Source organism: Nycticebus coucang, chromosome X (assembly GCF_027406575.1).
Source record: "Nycticebus coucang isolate mNycCou1 chromosome X, mNycCou1.pri, whole genome shotgun sequence".
NCBI lineage: Eukaryota > Metazoa > Chordata > Mammalia > Primates > Lorisidae > Nycticebus > Nycticebus coucang.
The window spans coordinates 59911104-59927789 of NC_069804.1; the positions used below are offsets into that span (position 1 = coordinate 59911104).

General features: G+C 40.5%; 1 pseudogene; it reads right to left on the reverse strand.

Moving 5' to 3' along the window:
• Positions 1 to 2232: 2232 nt before the first annotated feature.
• Positions 2233 to 16686, reverse strand: part of LOC128576825 (ubiquitin-associated protein 2-like) — a 53102-nt pseudogene continuing 38648 nt past the window's right edge.

The following is a 16686-nucleotide window of genomic DNA, read 5'->3' on the forward strand; positions in this document are numbered from 1 at the left end:
CAGGGGCCCACACATGCTCAGACAGACTTCAGTGTGCTCCTGAGTCCTGTTGACAAAGGGTTGTCAGTCCAGAGACTGAGCCGATAGTTAGAAGCCAGGGTGGTGATGTAGTTACACAAGAAGAGAAAGATGCTCAGGAAGGAGATGAATGGTCCAATGGCCTTTATGTAGTCCCAGGACACAGACAGCCTGACCTGCCCTGTCTTAGTCTTGTCTGTCTCCATCAGCTTCCAAGTCTCTTCCTTCTTGGTCCCAGCTTTTTGCAGCTTAGCCATGTTGCTATGGTGCCTGATGATATCCCTGCTATAGGAGGAGGAGCTGCTGAGGTATCTATCACCAGCATGCCATTCTCCATCAGCTTGGTCCCTTTCCCTGGACTTCTAATGCCTGTCATCCCATTGTCCTTCGAGGCCTGTTCCTCTGTACTGGTGTATATGCACAGGAACTTGGCGTAGGCCTCAACCCAGGCCAGAAGGTCTTGGTAGGAGCTCATCTCAGAGTGAGTTCCCTTAGAAAGATTCTGGTAACTTCAGATGCTCTGTCTGCTTGGGTAGCATAAGCCTCTACTGAGCCTGAAAAAGTTTCTACTAATACAAATTTAGGCATCTGAGTGAAACCAATTTGCCAGTCACTGAAAGTGTAGGTTCCCTTTCAGTCTTTGGATTATTTCGAACACATAGTTTGTTGCAAATGGGGTCTTCTTAAATGAGGATCTATCAAATGCATTAAGGCATCATGCCCATAATATGTGCACTCCTGTAGGTCCATCCTAACAGGCTGAACCAAGGCTTTGGGCAGAAGAATGAGTCTGTCTCCACTTAGCTATGCCATCCAAGATGTCAGAGCCCTAGTCTTTAGTTTTAAAGAGGGTTTATTTTGGTCTAAATCCAGCTGGGATATCAAGGCCTTGAAAAAAAGATCACCTTTATCAGCCTCCTTAGCAGCTCTTCCAGTGGCCTGATTTCTTTTTGCAACATTAAGTGTCTCCCTTTTTGGTCACTAGGCCAGTGCATGGTGGCCACCTGCTTGGGCTCAGCCACAGCCTGTATTAGGGCCATTGTTTCAGTGGCATACTTAATATCCTTATTTCCTGCCATAGGGAGCCCCCTTTCCTTCCAAATGGCACCATGAGCATGTATAATCATAAAAGCATATTTATAGTTCATCTAAATGTTTTTTTCCTCTGGATGGATGAAGAACTCTGGTTAAAGCAGTCAGCTTAGTTTCCTGGGCCAAGGTATCAGGCAACAATGTCATTGTTTCAAGTACTTATCATTCTGTGACCACTGCATATCCAGACCTTTTTTGTCCATTGTCGATAAAGCTGCTCTGGTTAGTAAAAAGATCCCAATCTGGCTCTGGCATCAACTGATCTGGCAGATCTATCCTGCTAGAGTAAACAGCCCTCAGAACTTCTCAATAGTCATGCTGCAAAGGCTTATTCTCTTTGGCTGGTAACAGGATGGCAGGATTGAGCATAGACACAGTCTTTAATGACAACTCACAAGTAGCTACTACTGCCCAGAGGCAAGGAGGCCATCCTCTCACAGTATTGTCCTATGGCTTTGACAAGTATACCATTAGCTGTGAGATGTCTCCCAAGCACTTATACTAGGAATCCAAGGTTCATTCCTTGTTTTACACGTAATTTAAATTCTTTCTGAAAATTAGGCAACCCCAAAGCAGGGGCAGTCATAAGACTCTGGTTTTTCAAAGGCATTTTGACAGTCTGTGGTTCAGATCAGGGGCTCCACATCTATTCCTTTAAGGGCCTTGTACAGGGCCCCACCATTAGTACAAAGGGATCTAGTTGCAACAGAACCCTGCCATTCCTAGGAATCTGCATGGTTGCTGTGGGTTCCCTTCCTTATTTGGAATCCCAGATAAGATTTGCTGTTTGCAAATCCATTCAATTTCAGGTTCCGCAAGTCCCCAGCTAAGCTCTCACCAAACAGGGCATGGGGGTCTTTTCAAACTCCTGAGACAAAACAGTCCAACAGCACTTCAAGGCCACCCTAGGTCTAGGATCTTGCACAAATCTATACTCATTGGTATGGAGAATTTAAACTCTGTTTGTATGTCCCAAGGGTCCCATTGGCCTATATGGCCTTACTCACTTTTTAGTAGCTTCCTTCTTACAAATGTTGCAATGATGTGCAAGTCTGCTAAGGCCCAAACTTCATAACAAACTGTTCTACAGTGGCAGCCTCCTATGCCCTTCACCAGGCCCTGCTATTCAAAGGTGTCCAGCAGGAGCTTGGCAGCCCCCTCAGAGGTGAGCTTCTGCCACTTTTGGAACAGCTCCCAGTTCTCCCACTGCTTGCCCAGGTCTGCCAGATTTGGCGGTGGAGGCGGCAGTGAGAGCAGCTCCAGTTTGGGGGGCAGATCGCAGGGACTTGCCTCTTGGGCCTGTGGCAAAGAGTTTCTCAGCTGCTGCTTGCTGCTGGTGGCCTCATCTCTGCCTGAACTTTCCTTCCCTCCAGCTCTCCCTCCCCTGCCTGTCTCAAAGAGTGCTGTGTAGGGCTGGTACCGGGGGCTGAGACAACAGCCAAGGAAGAAGCCCTGGACTGCTTCCGGCCATGTGTCTTGGCAGTAGTGGCAGTCTTGCGTCAATGAAAAGGTCCACTAATCGAGTCCCTGTTGCCAGTTGTACCCAGGACTCCTGTAGGGATATTCGGATATTGGATTAGTGAAGCATGGAGCCTCCCACCTCCTCTCTTGGGGTGAACACATTCCAGGGCACCATGCCCTTAGCAAACAAAATAATTCTTCCAAGGGCTCCCACTGGCTTCTTTGGGATCAGTTATGTTAGCACCTTGAATGCCTCACAGGGCCCATCTCCACCACTCCAGATTCAGTCATTCCTTTTGACTGTCTCAAAGGAACCTTGGTTGGTGGAGCTAACAGAACACACATAGGTTTCAGTTTCTACTCTATATATCTGAACACTTCGCCCTATATAAGTCATATTAATCATGTGCATATTTTCAGGGGCCTCTGCATCTGCATCTGTATATTTCCAACATGCCTGACAATGTGTTTCAAAAATTCAGAAGGACTTTCATTATATTTTTGTTGTAATTCTTGGACTTTGGTTAAACTCGTCTGCCTAGGTATTCTTCTCCAAAGGCCTGCTAGAATATACTTTCAGTAATGATTTATTCTAACACAGTCTGAGTCCACATTAGGATTCCAATTTGTATAAGTCCAATAATACTCTGCCAGCCTCCCTTGTGCATTCAAGCCTTCATCTGATATTGCCATAATGGAAATTGCCCTGTGGAGGTTATGGGTGGCCTCTGGTTAAATTGAGTTCCCTTCTGGGTCTCAGAAGAAGGGACCATTCCTACTCCCAAGTCATAACCTATTTGGTGTGTGACTGAAGAATCATTCTAGTCACACCCTACTTGGCCCAAGATGGTGGTGGCAGCAGCAGTTGACCCAGACCTGCTCCATGCAGGGTTGCCTACCAGGCTAGCTGCAGGCTTCTAGCAGGTGGAAAGTTGCTCCCATTAGTATGCTCCATGATGATCACAATGGAGATTCCAGTAGTGTGAACCTGAGTGTGGCTTAGCCCAGAGTGTCTTCCCTGACAAGTGAGGAGCTAGTGGTGGGAAATTGGGTTCATGAGATCCAACCTGGTTAATGCCTCCCCAATTTTATCACAAGGCATTTCACCCTCTTTATTATGCAATTGCATAAAAGACTGTACATATGGTATCTCATCCATTTACTTACTCTCAATGAAATAATTCCAGTTGTAAGATAGTATTCTAATTAAAGGTTCCATTCAATGGCACTTTCCACACTCTAGCACATACATTCAATTACAATAACACCATTTTCTTTTAGACATAAAATTATAGCTATAAGTTGGCCAAATAGCTGAGAATCTCCCCAAGGGGCATTCAGATGGAATAGAAATGAGCCTCCCTTGTTGACAAACAACAACAATGAATACAATATGACAAGTAGACAACACAGGTAATTCCCAAAGCAAACCATTTCAAATGTCAAGGCCTTCCAAGAAAAGGGAACCATACAAATAACAACCAAATTCTCCAAATCCAAAACAGAAGGCATTCCCCAGATTCCCTACCAATGGGAACTATACAAAAGAGAACAGAATTCTCCAAATCCAAAAGGGGATGAATCACCCAAGTTCCCTGGGATCTGTAAATGAGAAATGAATTCTTCTAATCCAAAAGGAGATGAATCCTCCAGGTTGTCTAGTTACATTCAACCATGAATTCCACCCCAAAATGGTGCCTACAAATACCCTGCCATAGGGCTGGAAGGTTCATAAACCTTTCCCAAATGGGTGGAATCTAGGGTCTTGGTGTGTATACCATGGAACTTATCAAAAATGGGTAAGGTATCAATGTATACAGTTATGATTTAATAAAAAATAAATAAATAAATGGGTAAGGTGTTACAAAACTTTTCAAATCCATTTCCTTTTCCTCAACAAGGTTCCTGTTGGTTGGAGTTGCATCTAATCTGAGGAGAAAGAGACAGGAGTTCTGCAGAACTAATTAGTCGCCAGCAGCTGTCTCACCTTGACAAGACGCCACTCCTACTGTTGAAGATACATGGCTTGAACCAGGGCTGCTCCCTACTTCTTCCAACCATGGCAGCAGTTGCGGAGTAATGTTCCACTGGAGCACACATGGACCTACCCAAGATGCCAAGTCCTGATACCAAAAGTCTGGTATATGATCCTAAGGCTGAACAAAGAATGAGAGCAAGAAGTTTGAGGGAAAGGAAAGAGAAATGTATTAATTTGCTGGCAAATGAAGTACCATCATCCTAACTATAAGCAAAAATACAGAACTTTTAAAGAAAGTTTTCAGCTTTAGGCTATTGCTGTTTAGCTAGAGCATCTTTGGTAAAGACAACCTCTTGAGTTCTGCCCAGAAAATTCCTGTTGAGCCATTTCCTGTGGTACAAAATAATGAAGAATAATCCCCCTGCCCCTCTGATTACTGGCCTCAGGCAGGAATGTAGGTTTTAATTCCCAAAAAGAGTAAGGGGGTTTAAAGAGACATCTCATAAAACATTTTTGCTATTTTTCAGGGCTTTGCCTCTATTACTATGGGGTATGAAATTTTTAATGAGTACTCCAGAAACTTTGCAAGCAAGTGGTTTAAAATAAGCCCACTGATCTGAATTAATCCATAAATACCAAAATGAGGAATAATCTCAGTTATTACTTTCTTTGCCACTGTTGTAGCATCAGCATCCCTGGTCAGATTCCATTAAACCCATCCACTAATCATGAAAACAATAGCTAAATAGCAAGAAAAACCTAAAGCTGGAGGTATGAGCAGTGCCTGTAGCTCCGTGGGTAGGGTGCTGGCCATATACCAGGGCTGTGGGTTTGAATCCAGCCCAGGCCTGCTAAACAACAATGACAACTACAACAACAAAAAAATAGCAGGGCATTGTGGTGGGAGTCTGTAGTCCCAGCTACTTGGGAGGCTGAGGTAAGAGAATCGCTTAAGCCCAGGAGTTTGAGGTTGCTGTGAGCTGAATAGTGGCAGGTTTTCCTTTTTTTCAATATTCACGTTCTAGTGAGGGCTATAACAAAATTGACTCAAAGAATTTTGGGGTGAGCTTGAGTGTCCTGAGATATTTTATGTCCTAAGTAACAGTTGTCTATACCTATTGGAGTTCAGAGCTAGAGGCTTTATAGTCTCAATCAGCTAGAGTCTTTAAAAGAATGAGTCTAAGAGAACACCCCGTTTACAGAGCAAAAGATCACCAACATACTAAAGATGTACTGAGCAAGAGTGGATCCCTGGATAAACATTACAGAGTCTAAAGCAGCACTGAGAATCTGAGAGACTATTGGAAGGAGACTCTGTCAGTATCTCTGAGGTATTTTGGTCCATGTTAATTGTCTCCCTCTGAAAGTGAATGTTAAGAGAAGTTGTGGGGTGGCACCTGTGGCTCAAGGAGTAACGTGCCGGCCCCATATACCAGAGGTGGTGGGTTCAACCTGACTCCGGACAAAAACTGCAAAAAAAAAAAAAAAAAAAAAAAAAAAAGAGAGAGAAGTTGTGAATCAGGATTCAAGAGTCAAAAAGAAACTTCAATAGAGGTCAATTACTGTATTTTTAAAGTCATGTGAACTAAAAATGATTTGAGTTAGTTTTTATCTTTTTGATTTAAGCACTTATTATTTTAAACTAATTAATTAGAGCTCCTTTCATATAATTTGATAGTAAAATATTGCATACAAACGACACATAGACACATAGACATAAAGACATTCAGACAGAAGCAATTCTGATAGCTCTTTTAAGAATTTATTTGCCTTTGGGTGGCACCTGTGGCTCAAAGGAGTAGGGTGCCAGCCTCATATGCCGAAGGTGGTGGGTTCAAACCCACCCCAGGCCAAAAAAGAAAAAAAAAAAGGAATTTATTTGCCTTGGCTCAGCTCCTGTAGCTCAGTGGCCAAGGCGCCAGCCACATACATCGGGGCTGGCAGGTTCAAACCTGGCCTAGGCCTGCCACACAACAATGACGACTACAACAAAAAAATAGCCAGGCATTGTGGTGGGCACCTGAAGTCCCAGCTACTTGGGAGACTGAAGTAAGAGAATTGCTTAAGCCCAAGAGTCTGAGGTTGCTGTGAGCTGTGATATCCCAGCACTCTACCTAGGGCAAGATAGTGAGACTCTGTCTCAGAAAAAAAAAAAAAAAAGAATTTATTTGCCAGCTCTTAAATAGTATTTCCTTTAATGGACACTATCAATATTTTAATTAACTATTTTATTATTTTAAATAATTACTAACTAGGCAACAATTTACCTTTATTTATTTATTTATTTTTGGCCTTTTTGTTTGCTTTTTATTTTTTATTTTTTTTATTAAATCATAACTGTATACATTGATATGATAATGGGGCATCATACACTCGCTTCATAGACCATTTGACACATTTTCAACACAATGGCTAACATAGCCTTCCTGGCATTATCTCAGTTACTGTGCCAAAACATTTACATTCTACATTTACCAAGTTTCGCAAATACCCCTGTAAGATGCACCACAGGTATGATCCCACCGATCCCCCTCCCTCTACCCACCACCCCCCTCCCTCCCCTCCCTTTTCCATTTCCCCCTATTGTTAGGTTGTAACTGGGTTATAGCTTTCATGTAAGAGCCCCAAATTAGTTTCATAGTAGGGCTGAGTACATTGGGTACTTTTTCTTCCACTCTTGAGATACTTTACTAAGAAGAATATGTTCCAGCTCCATCCATGTAAACATGAAAGAGGTAAAGTCTCCATTTTTCTTTAAGGCTGCATAATATTCCATGGTGTACATATACCACAATTTATTAATCCATTCGTGGATCGATGGGCACTTGGGCTTATTCCATGACTTAGCAATTATGAATTGGGCTGCAATAAACATTCTGGTACAAATCTTTGTTATGTTGTGATTTTTGGTCTTCTGGGTATATGCCCAGCAGAGGAATTACAGGATTGAATGGCAGATCTATTTTTAGATCTCTGAGTGTTCTCCATATGTCTTTCCAAAAGGCATGTATTAATTTGCATTCCCACCAGCAGTGCAGAAGTGCAAATACCCACTGATTTTCTCCACATCCACGCCAACATCTTTGGTCTTGAGATTTTGTGATATAGGCTAGTCTCACTGGAGTTAGATGATATCTCAAAGTAGTTTTGATTTGCATTTCTCTGATGGTTAAAGATGATGAGCATTTTTTCATATGTCTGAAGGCCTTGCGCCTGTCTTCTTCGGAGAAGTTTCTCTTCAAATCCCTTGCCCAGCCTGCGATGGGATCCCTTGTTTTTTTCTTGCTGATGCGTTTGAGTTCTCTGTGGATTCTGGTTATTAAACCTTTGTCAGAGATATACCCTGCAAATATCTTCTCCCATTCTGAGGGCTATTTGTTTGCTTTACTTACTGTGTTCTTGGCTGTGCAGAAGCTTTTTAGTTTGATCAAGTCCCAGTAGTGTATTTTTGAAGCTGCTTCAATCGCCCGGGGGGTTCTCCTCATAAAATATGTGCCCAGACCAATTTCTTCAAGGGTTTTCCCTGCATTCTCCTCCAGTATTTTTATAGTTTCATGTCTTAAGTTTAAATCTTTAATCCAGTGAGAGTCTATCTTAGTTAATGGTGAAAGGTGTGGGTCCAATTTCAGTCTTCTGCAGGTTGCCAGCCAGTTCACCCAGCACCATTTGTTAAATAGGGAATCTTTTCCCCACTGAATGTTTTTAATTGGCTTGTCAAAGATCAAATAGCGGTAAGGAGCTGGATTCATCTCTTGGTTCTCTATTCTGTTCCTGATATCTACTTCTCTATTTTTGTGCCAGTACCATGCTGTTTTGATCACTATCGATTTGTAGTAAAGTCTGAGGTCTGGTAGTGTGATTCCTCCTGTTTTGTTTTTATTTCTGAGTAATGTCTTGGCTATTCTAGTTTTTTTCTGATTCCATATAAAATGAAGTATTGTTTTTTCAAGATCTTTAAAATATGACAGTGGAGCTTTAATAGGGAGTGCGTTGAAATTATATATTGCTTTGGGTAGTATGGACATTTTGATAATGTTGATTCTTCCCAGCCATGAGCATGGTATGTTTTTCCATTTGTTAACATTTTCAGCTATTTCTTTTCTTAGAGTTTCATAGTTCTCTGTATAGAGATCTTTCACGTCTTTTGTTAGATAAATTCCCAAATATTTCATCTTCTTTGGCACTACTGTGAATGGGATAGAGTCCTTAACTGCTTTTTCAACTTGACTGTTGTTGGTGTATATAAAGGCTACCGATTTATGAATGTTGATTTTGTAACCTGAGATGCTACTGTATTCCTTGATCACTTCTAGGAGTTTTGTAGTAGAGTCCCTAGTGTTTTCCAGATACACAATCATATCATCTGCGAAGAGCAAAAGTTTGTTCTCTTTTGACCGTATATGGATACCCTTGATCGCCTTTTCTTCCCTAATTGTGGTGGCTAAAACTTCCATTGCAATGTTCAAAAGCAATGGAGACAATGGGCAGCCTTGTCTGGTTCCTGATCTGAGTGGAAATGATTCCAATTTAACTCCATTCAATATGATATTGGCTGTGGGTTTGCTGTAGATGGCCTCTATCAGTTTAAGAAAAGTCCCTTCTAGACCAATTTTCTTGAGTGTTCTGATCATGAAGGGATGCTGGATATTATCAAAAGCTTTTTCTGCATCAATTGAGAGAATCATATGGTCTTTGTTTTTTAATTTGTTTATGTGCTGAATTACATTTATAGATTTACATATATTGAACCAGCCTTGAGACCCTGGGATAAAACCAACTTGGTCATGATGTATAATTTGTTTGATGTGTTGTGCTGGATTCTGTTTGTTAGGATCTTGTTGAATATTTTTGCATCTATATTCATTAGTGATATTGGTCTATAATTTTCTTTTCTTGTTGGGTCTTTTCCTGGTTTGGGGATCAGGGTGATGTTTGCTTCATAGAATGTGTTGGGTAGTCTTCCTTCATTTTCTACCTTTTGGAACAGGTTGAGTAACATAGGTACTAATTCCTCTTTAAAGGTTTGGTAGAATTCTGACGTAAAACCATCTGGTCCTCGGCTTTTCTTTTTAGGGAGGTTTTGTATAGTTGATGCTATTTATGAACTTGATATGGGTCTGTTCAACATTTCCACTTGATTCTGACTAAGTCTTGGATGGTAGTGTGCATCCAAGTATCGGTCAATTTCCTTCAGATTTTCATATTTCTGAGAATAAAGTTTCTTGTAATATTCATTAAGGATTTTTTTGATTTCTGATGAATCAGTTGTTATTTCGTCTTTGTTGTTTCTGATTGATGGTATTAGAGATTTTACTCCTTTTTTTTCTGATTAGGTTGGCCAGAGTTTTATCTATTTTGTTGACCTTTTCAAAAAACCAGCTTTTTGATTTATTGATCTGTTGTATTATTCTTTTGTTTTCAATTTCATTGAATTTTGCTCTAATTTTGGTTATTTCTTTTCTTCTACTGGGTTTGGGGTTGGAATTTTCTTCCTTTTCCAGTTGCTTGAGATGTCCATTAAGTTGTTAACTTCCTCTCTTTCCATTCTCTTGAGGAAGGCTTGTAGTGCTATAAATTTCCCTCTTAGAACTGCCTTTGCAGTGTCCCAGAGGTTCTGATAGTTTGTGTCTTCATTGTCGTTTTGTTCCAAAAAATTGGCGATTTCTGTCTTAATCTCATCTCTGACCCAGCTATCATTCAGCATAAGGTTATTTAACTTCCATGTTTTTGTATGAATATGCAGATTCCTGTTGTTACTCAATTCAAGTTTTATTCCATGATGGTCCGAGAAGATGCAAGGAATAATTTCTATTCCTTTAAATTTGCTGAGGTTAGACTTGTGACCTAAAATGTGGTCAATTTTGGAGTAAGTTCCGCGGGCTGATGAGAAGTATGTGTATTCAGTTTTGTTGGGATGAAATGTTCTGTAGATGTCTGCTAAATCTAAATATTGGATGGTTAGGTTTAAATCTAAGATTTCTTTGCTCAGCTTCTTGCTGGAGGATTGATCCAACACTGCCAAAGGAGTGTTGAAATCTTCAACGATTATGGAGCTGTAAGAAATCAAGTTACTCACATCTGTTAGAGTTTCTCTTATAAATTGAGGTGCATTCTGGTTGGGTGCATAGATATTAATAATTGAGGTCTCATCATATTGAGTATTACCCTTAACAAATATGAAGTGACCATTCCTGTTCTTCCTTACTTTTGATGGTTTAAAGCCTACTGTATCTGCAAATAAAATTGCAACACCTGCTTTTTTCTGATTACGATTTGCCTGAATTATGGATGACCATCCTTTCACCCTGAGTCTGTATTTGTCTTTTAAGTTAAGATGTGACTCTTGTATGCAGCAAATATCTGGCCTGAGTTTTTGAATGTCATTAAAGTATTTAATTTCTCCATCATAAATGAAACTCAGTTTAGCTGGATACAAGATCCTGGGTTGAAAGTTTTTTTGCTTTAGGAGATTAAAAGTTGATGACCACCCTCTTCTGGCTTGAAAAGTTTCATCAGAGAGATCTGCCATTATTCTAATATTCTTTCCTTTGTACGTAATAGTTTTCTTTCGCCAGGCTGCTTTGAGAATCTTCTCTTTCATGTTAACTTTAGTGAAGCTAATTATGATATGCCTGGGGGATGACTTATTGGGGTTGAATCGTGCTGGGGTTCTGAAGCTGTCTGCTATCTGAATTTCAGATTCTTTAGGCATGTCTGGAAATTTTTCTTTCATAATTTCATGCAGAAGGGCCTCTGTACCCTTCGAGGCCACTTCATCATTCTCCGAAATCCCAATTATTCGTATGTTGCTTTTCTTCAAATTGTCTGAGAGTTCTCTGAGTGAGTGATCCGTTTTTGCTCTCCATTTATCTTCCTCTTTGAGAGATTGGGAGCGTTCAAAGACTTTATCTTCAATGTCAGAAATCCTTTCTTCTGCTTGTTCCATTCTGTTACTGGGGATTCTACTGTATTTTTCATATCTTTGAGGGCTGTAAATTCTTGCTTCAGTGTGTCTAAGTCTTTGGTGGTTTTGTCTTTAAATTCGTTAAATTCTTGAGACAACTTTTGAATTTCTCCTCGAATTCCTAATTCCATTTTATTAATCTTGTCTGCAATCCAAATTCTGAATTCGATTTTTGACATCTCAGCCAGTTGTTTATGAATAGGATCTTCAATCACATCTGCTGTATCTTTTCTTGGGGGGGTTGATCTATTCTGGTTATTCATGTTACCAGAGTTTTTCCGCTGATTCCACCCCATGGTTATTTTACTCCCTTTGATTTTTCCCCTGGGGCTTTATCGAGGGCCCGTACAGTGTTGTGGCCTGAGAAACTGGCTCCCTGTCCTGTGTGGTGGGGCTAAGTGGTTCTGTCTTGTTTTCAGCTGGTTTCTGTTCGATCCTATTGTAACGTTTACTCTGGCTTGAAGTCTCAGCTGTGTGGAAAAACCAGCAATTAAGTCACCCCACCTGCCCACCTCTGGCACCAGTTGGAAAAGGAAAATCAAACCTTCCTACAACCGCATACCCAGGGCACCGCCTGAAAAGTGCTCATTCTATTAGTTGAGTTCAAAAGGTGCAAATCAATTGTCTCAATCAGCACCTGTCTCGGGTGGGAGAGTTCAAGAGGTCTCTGGGAACTGGATCACAGGGTTCTGGTGACTTCTCTGATATGTCTTACTCCAGTGCTGCGTGGAGTCAGGAGGAGCCACCTAGCAAATAGATCAGTCTGGGAAGGTTGATGTCTCCTTCCCCACTTTGCCCCTCTGTCGGACCCAGTCACTGGTATCTCTGCAGATGGCTAACCCAGTTGCCTGTAGTAAACAGATACTCCAGGGGTTTGCACCTGCCTGAATTGCAAGGAAGTCTGCCAGGCTCCTGCAGTCTGCCGCTATCTAGCAGGAGGAGATGGGGCCTGACATCTTTGAGCTTGATGCAGGTGATGGGAGGGAGGTGTTTACTCAGGCTTAGCCCCGTCCCTGATTGATATTGCTAATAGAACAGAACAGAACAGACAACTTTGTGGGGTTCTGTCTCTGTTTCTGCTAAAATTGCCTACAGAAGACGGGCTGTTCTGAGTTCAAACGTCTTTGCTGCTGGAGGTTTGTGTCCGATTACCTCTCTGTGTCGGCCCTGCCCTGGAAGCTTCCCAGGTTTGTGAGCAGAGTCAGGCAAATCCTTTGCTCACTGGTGGCCTCCTCTGGTTGCCCAGGGAGACAGGGGGTGTGGCTTCAGAATATCCAGAAGTGAGCCGTTTTGCTTTTTTTTGCATCCTTATGGTCACAGCTTGCTTCAGCGGTGTTGATGTGCATTCTTTAACCTTCTCTCTTGGTGCGGCTCAAATCCACCAGGATACTTACTAAATTCCTGTCCCTTAACTCTCCTTCTGGATGGGAGCCTCTGTTGAAAGCTGGCTTCAGTCCGCCATCTTGTCTCTCCCCTCAACAATTTACCTTTAGTAAGATTTTGCCATTTCTGTTGTGTTTGCTCCTTCTAGGGCTTAATTCTACCTATATACATATAGGTAGTAATAGCTAAAATGGAGAGTACTCAGTTCTTCAGAAATTAAGGATCACCTTCACCTTGAATCTTGGTTTTGGCTCTCAGATCTCCATGATTGACTTAGGAAATGATTTTTCCTTACTCAAGTACACAAGAAAAAAGAACAAAGGGGTAGAACACAGAAATCTCTGCAAATTCCTGAAAACTGGAGTTCATACCCCCTGTAGTATTGCTATTTATTGTTAGTTTCTGCCTTACCCAGTCAGACATTTGAGGCCTCTAAATGAATGTAAGATAATTAATTATCAGATCCAGTCTGATAACAGACCTAGTTCAGTTTCTGTTGTAAGTTCTGAGCCCAGTAGGGATCAAAAATTTGCTCAAAAAAAAAAAAAAACCTCAGAAAGGTCAAAACACAAATTTGTGGCACTTTGGAATCTGAGAGAACTTACCCAGTTTCAGTTGCAATGAGAGAACAAAGGACAACAGATCCAATGGGTACCTCTCTTGGGCTCTCAGTGCTCCTTGGGGGATCTTTTGATAAAAATTAAATTTAACAGAGTTTAATTGAGCAAAGAGCAATTCACAAATTGGGCAGTTGAACTAGAACAGGTTCAGAGAGACACTAATGCTACAACATGGTTGAAGAAGATTCATGAACAGAAAAGAGAAAGTGATGTACAAAAAAATGGAAGTGAGGTATAGAAACAGCTGGATTGATTACAGCTCAGTGTTTTCCTTACTTAAATACAGTTTGAACAGTTGGCTGTCTTTGATTGGCCAAAACTCCATGATAGGCAAAAAGGAAGGAGTAGAAAAAAGTGAAGGTGAATGGAGCAAACTTTAGGCAGGACCAACAGCCGACGCTTTTGGTTTTGAACTAAAAGTATCTTTTTAAGTGAAAACAATAAACTTTAACAAAGTTACAACTTAATCAAGGGCAAGCAAGGGGTGTCTTTAAAGGGGTAAAGAACAGGTTTTACAAGATCTAGAAAAGCCACACAAAAACAGCTCAAAGAAAGAAAAGACTTAACAGCCATAAATCAGGTGTAACCCACGATTTTGTCCAGTCATATTTTCTAGCTGATCATTCATAATAAATATCTAAAGGCTCCGTATGGCTCCACAGAATACAGGAAAGCAAAAGCTGTGTACAGAGGCAATAAAATCAATGAATGGCAAAAGTTATACATATAACAAACCAGAAAAGGCCAATTCCCTGAATGGTTATCAAACCTAGGCTACTGGGATGAAAGCATGGAAATTGAACCATTAAGCTATGAGACAAATTGGCCTGTGTCATTATTTCCCCAGGGGCAGTGTTCAAGGGATTTTACAATCTTTATTTTAGACCAGATATTTGCTCTTCAATTTTGTCAAGAGAATTTTTAAGACTAGCCACAATATTATGTCTTTCTTTTAATCTAATTTCTCTATTAATACAAATAAAGCAATTGTTTCAAATAAGATCTTTAAAATTATTTTAAAGAAAATTTAGAAGTCTTTTCATTTAAAGGATCCACCTTTTGGCCATAATCTCAATGATATATTTATTCCAAAAGCAACTCAATCCAATGCCTATTCATAGAAAATCCAAGTGGTAATTTTCCAGGTTTAGCCTGGAGAGGGCACAGAGAAAGCAGTTCCCAAGATTCCCCAAAATCCACTCTCAGAAATAGATAAGGTAACAAAGAGGATAGGACATTTTAACACAAAGACTTCTAGAGCTTCTCAGGTTTGGTACAAAGAATGTGCTGCTAGCTGGGCATGATGGCTCATGCCTATAATCCTAGCACTCTGGGTGGCCGATTGCCTAAGCAATTGGGTGGATTGTATGAGTTTACAGGTTTGAGACCAGCCTGAGCCAGAGGCGAGATCTCGTCTCTAAAAATAGATGAAGGTGTGTCAGGTGCCTGTAGTCCCAGCTACTTGGGAGGCTGAGGGAAGAGAATCCCTTAAGCCCAAGAGTTTGAGGTTGCTGTGAACTATGACACCATGGCACTGTACCAAGGGTGACAAACAAACAAACAACAACAACAAACAAAAACAAAGAGTGTGCTGCTTAGAATCTTTTCTGTCTTGGATTCCTAATTTTTCAGATTGCCCACCTGACATATTCCCTATAAAACCATGTTCCCCACCGCTGGATGGCAGAGACTGAGGAGAAAATTCCCATTCAGTCACAAGATAAAGTCAGGGACAAGTAGTGGAGTAGAGGGAAAACCTCATTAGGGTTTTTTTTTTTTTTTTTTAGAGGACTTTCAGGGAAGTTTGTCTTAATGGATACTAATCTAGCCAGGTCAAACGTTGGGCTTATGGAGGCACTAGGTCACTGTTCTACCCTATGGTTACTCTTTTTATGACCAAAAAAAAAAAAAAAAAAAAAAAGGAAACAGAAAGATAATGACAAAAGAAAGAACAATTTAAAAAAAGGCTATTTCTGAGAGGAGAGGAAATCAAATAATGTGAATATTCATACCACAAAGTATCAAATAATATACCAATACCAGAATTGCTCATAAAACTAGTCACTCACAAAAACCTTTTCTCTCACTAAACTTAAATTTGGAAAGGACAATGATCTTTTACTGTCCACTCAATCAGAGCCCACAGAATGAGGAAAACTGGGAGTCTGACTGGTAAGTTAAGGTACCTTACCATGTTGCCAGCTGGACTCTCCATTCTCTAAGGCTTTTTATTATTATTATTAAATCATAGCTGTGTACATTAATGCAATCATGGGGCACCATACACTGGTTTTATATACCATTTGACATATTTTCATCACACTGGTTAACATAGCCTTCCTGACATTTTCTTAGTTACTGTGTTAAGACACTTACATTCTACATTTACTAAGTTTCACATGTACCCTTCTAAGATGCACTGTAGGTGTGACCCCACCAATCACCCTCCTTCTACCCATCCTCCCCGTCCCCTCCCCTCCCTCTCCCCTTTCCCCATATTCTTAGGTATCTTTCTTTAGGGCTGCATAATATTCCATGGTGTAAATATAACACAATTTATTAATCCATTCATGGATCGATGGGCACTTGGGCTTTTTCTATGACTTAGAAACTATGAATTGGGCTGCAATAAACATTCTGGTACAAATATCTTTGTTATGATGTGATTTTTGGTCTTCTGGGTACATACCTAGTAGAGGAATTATAGGATTGAATGGCAGGTCTATTTTTCGATCTCTAAGTGTTCTCCAAACATCTTTTCAAAAGGAATGTATTAATTTGCATTTCCACGAAGTATCTTTTTTTCAAGATCTTTAAAGTATGACAGTGGAGCTTTAATAGGGATTGCATTAAAATTGTATGTTGCTTGGGTAGTATGGACATTTTAACAATGTTGATTCTTCCCAGCCTGAGCATGGTATGTTTTTCCATTTGTTAACATTTTCAGCTATTTCTTTTATTAGAGTTTCATAGTTCTCTTTATAGAGATCTTTCACGTCCTTTGTTAGATAAGCTCCCAAATATTTCATCTTCTTTGGCACTACCATGAATGGAATAGAGTCCTTAAGTGTTTTTTCAGCTTGACTATTGTAGGTATGTATAAAGGCTACAGATTTATGGATGTTGATTTTGTAACCTGAGATGCTGCTGTAGTCCTTGATCACTTCTAA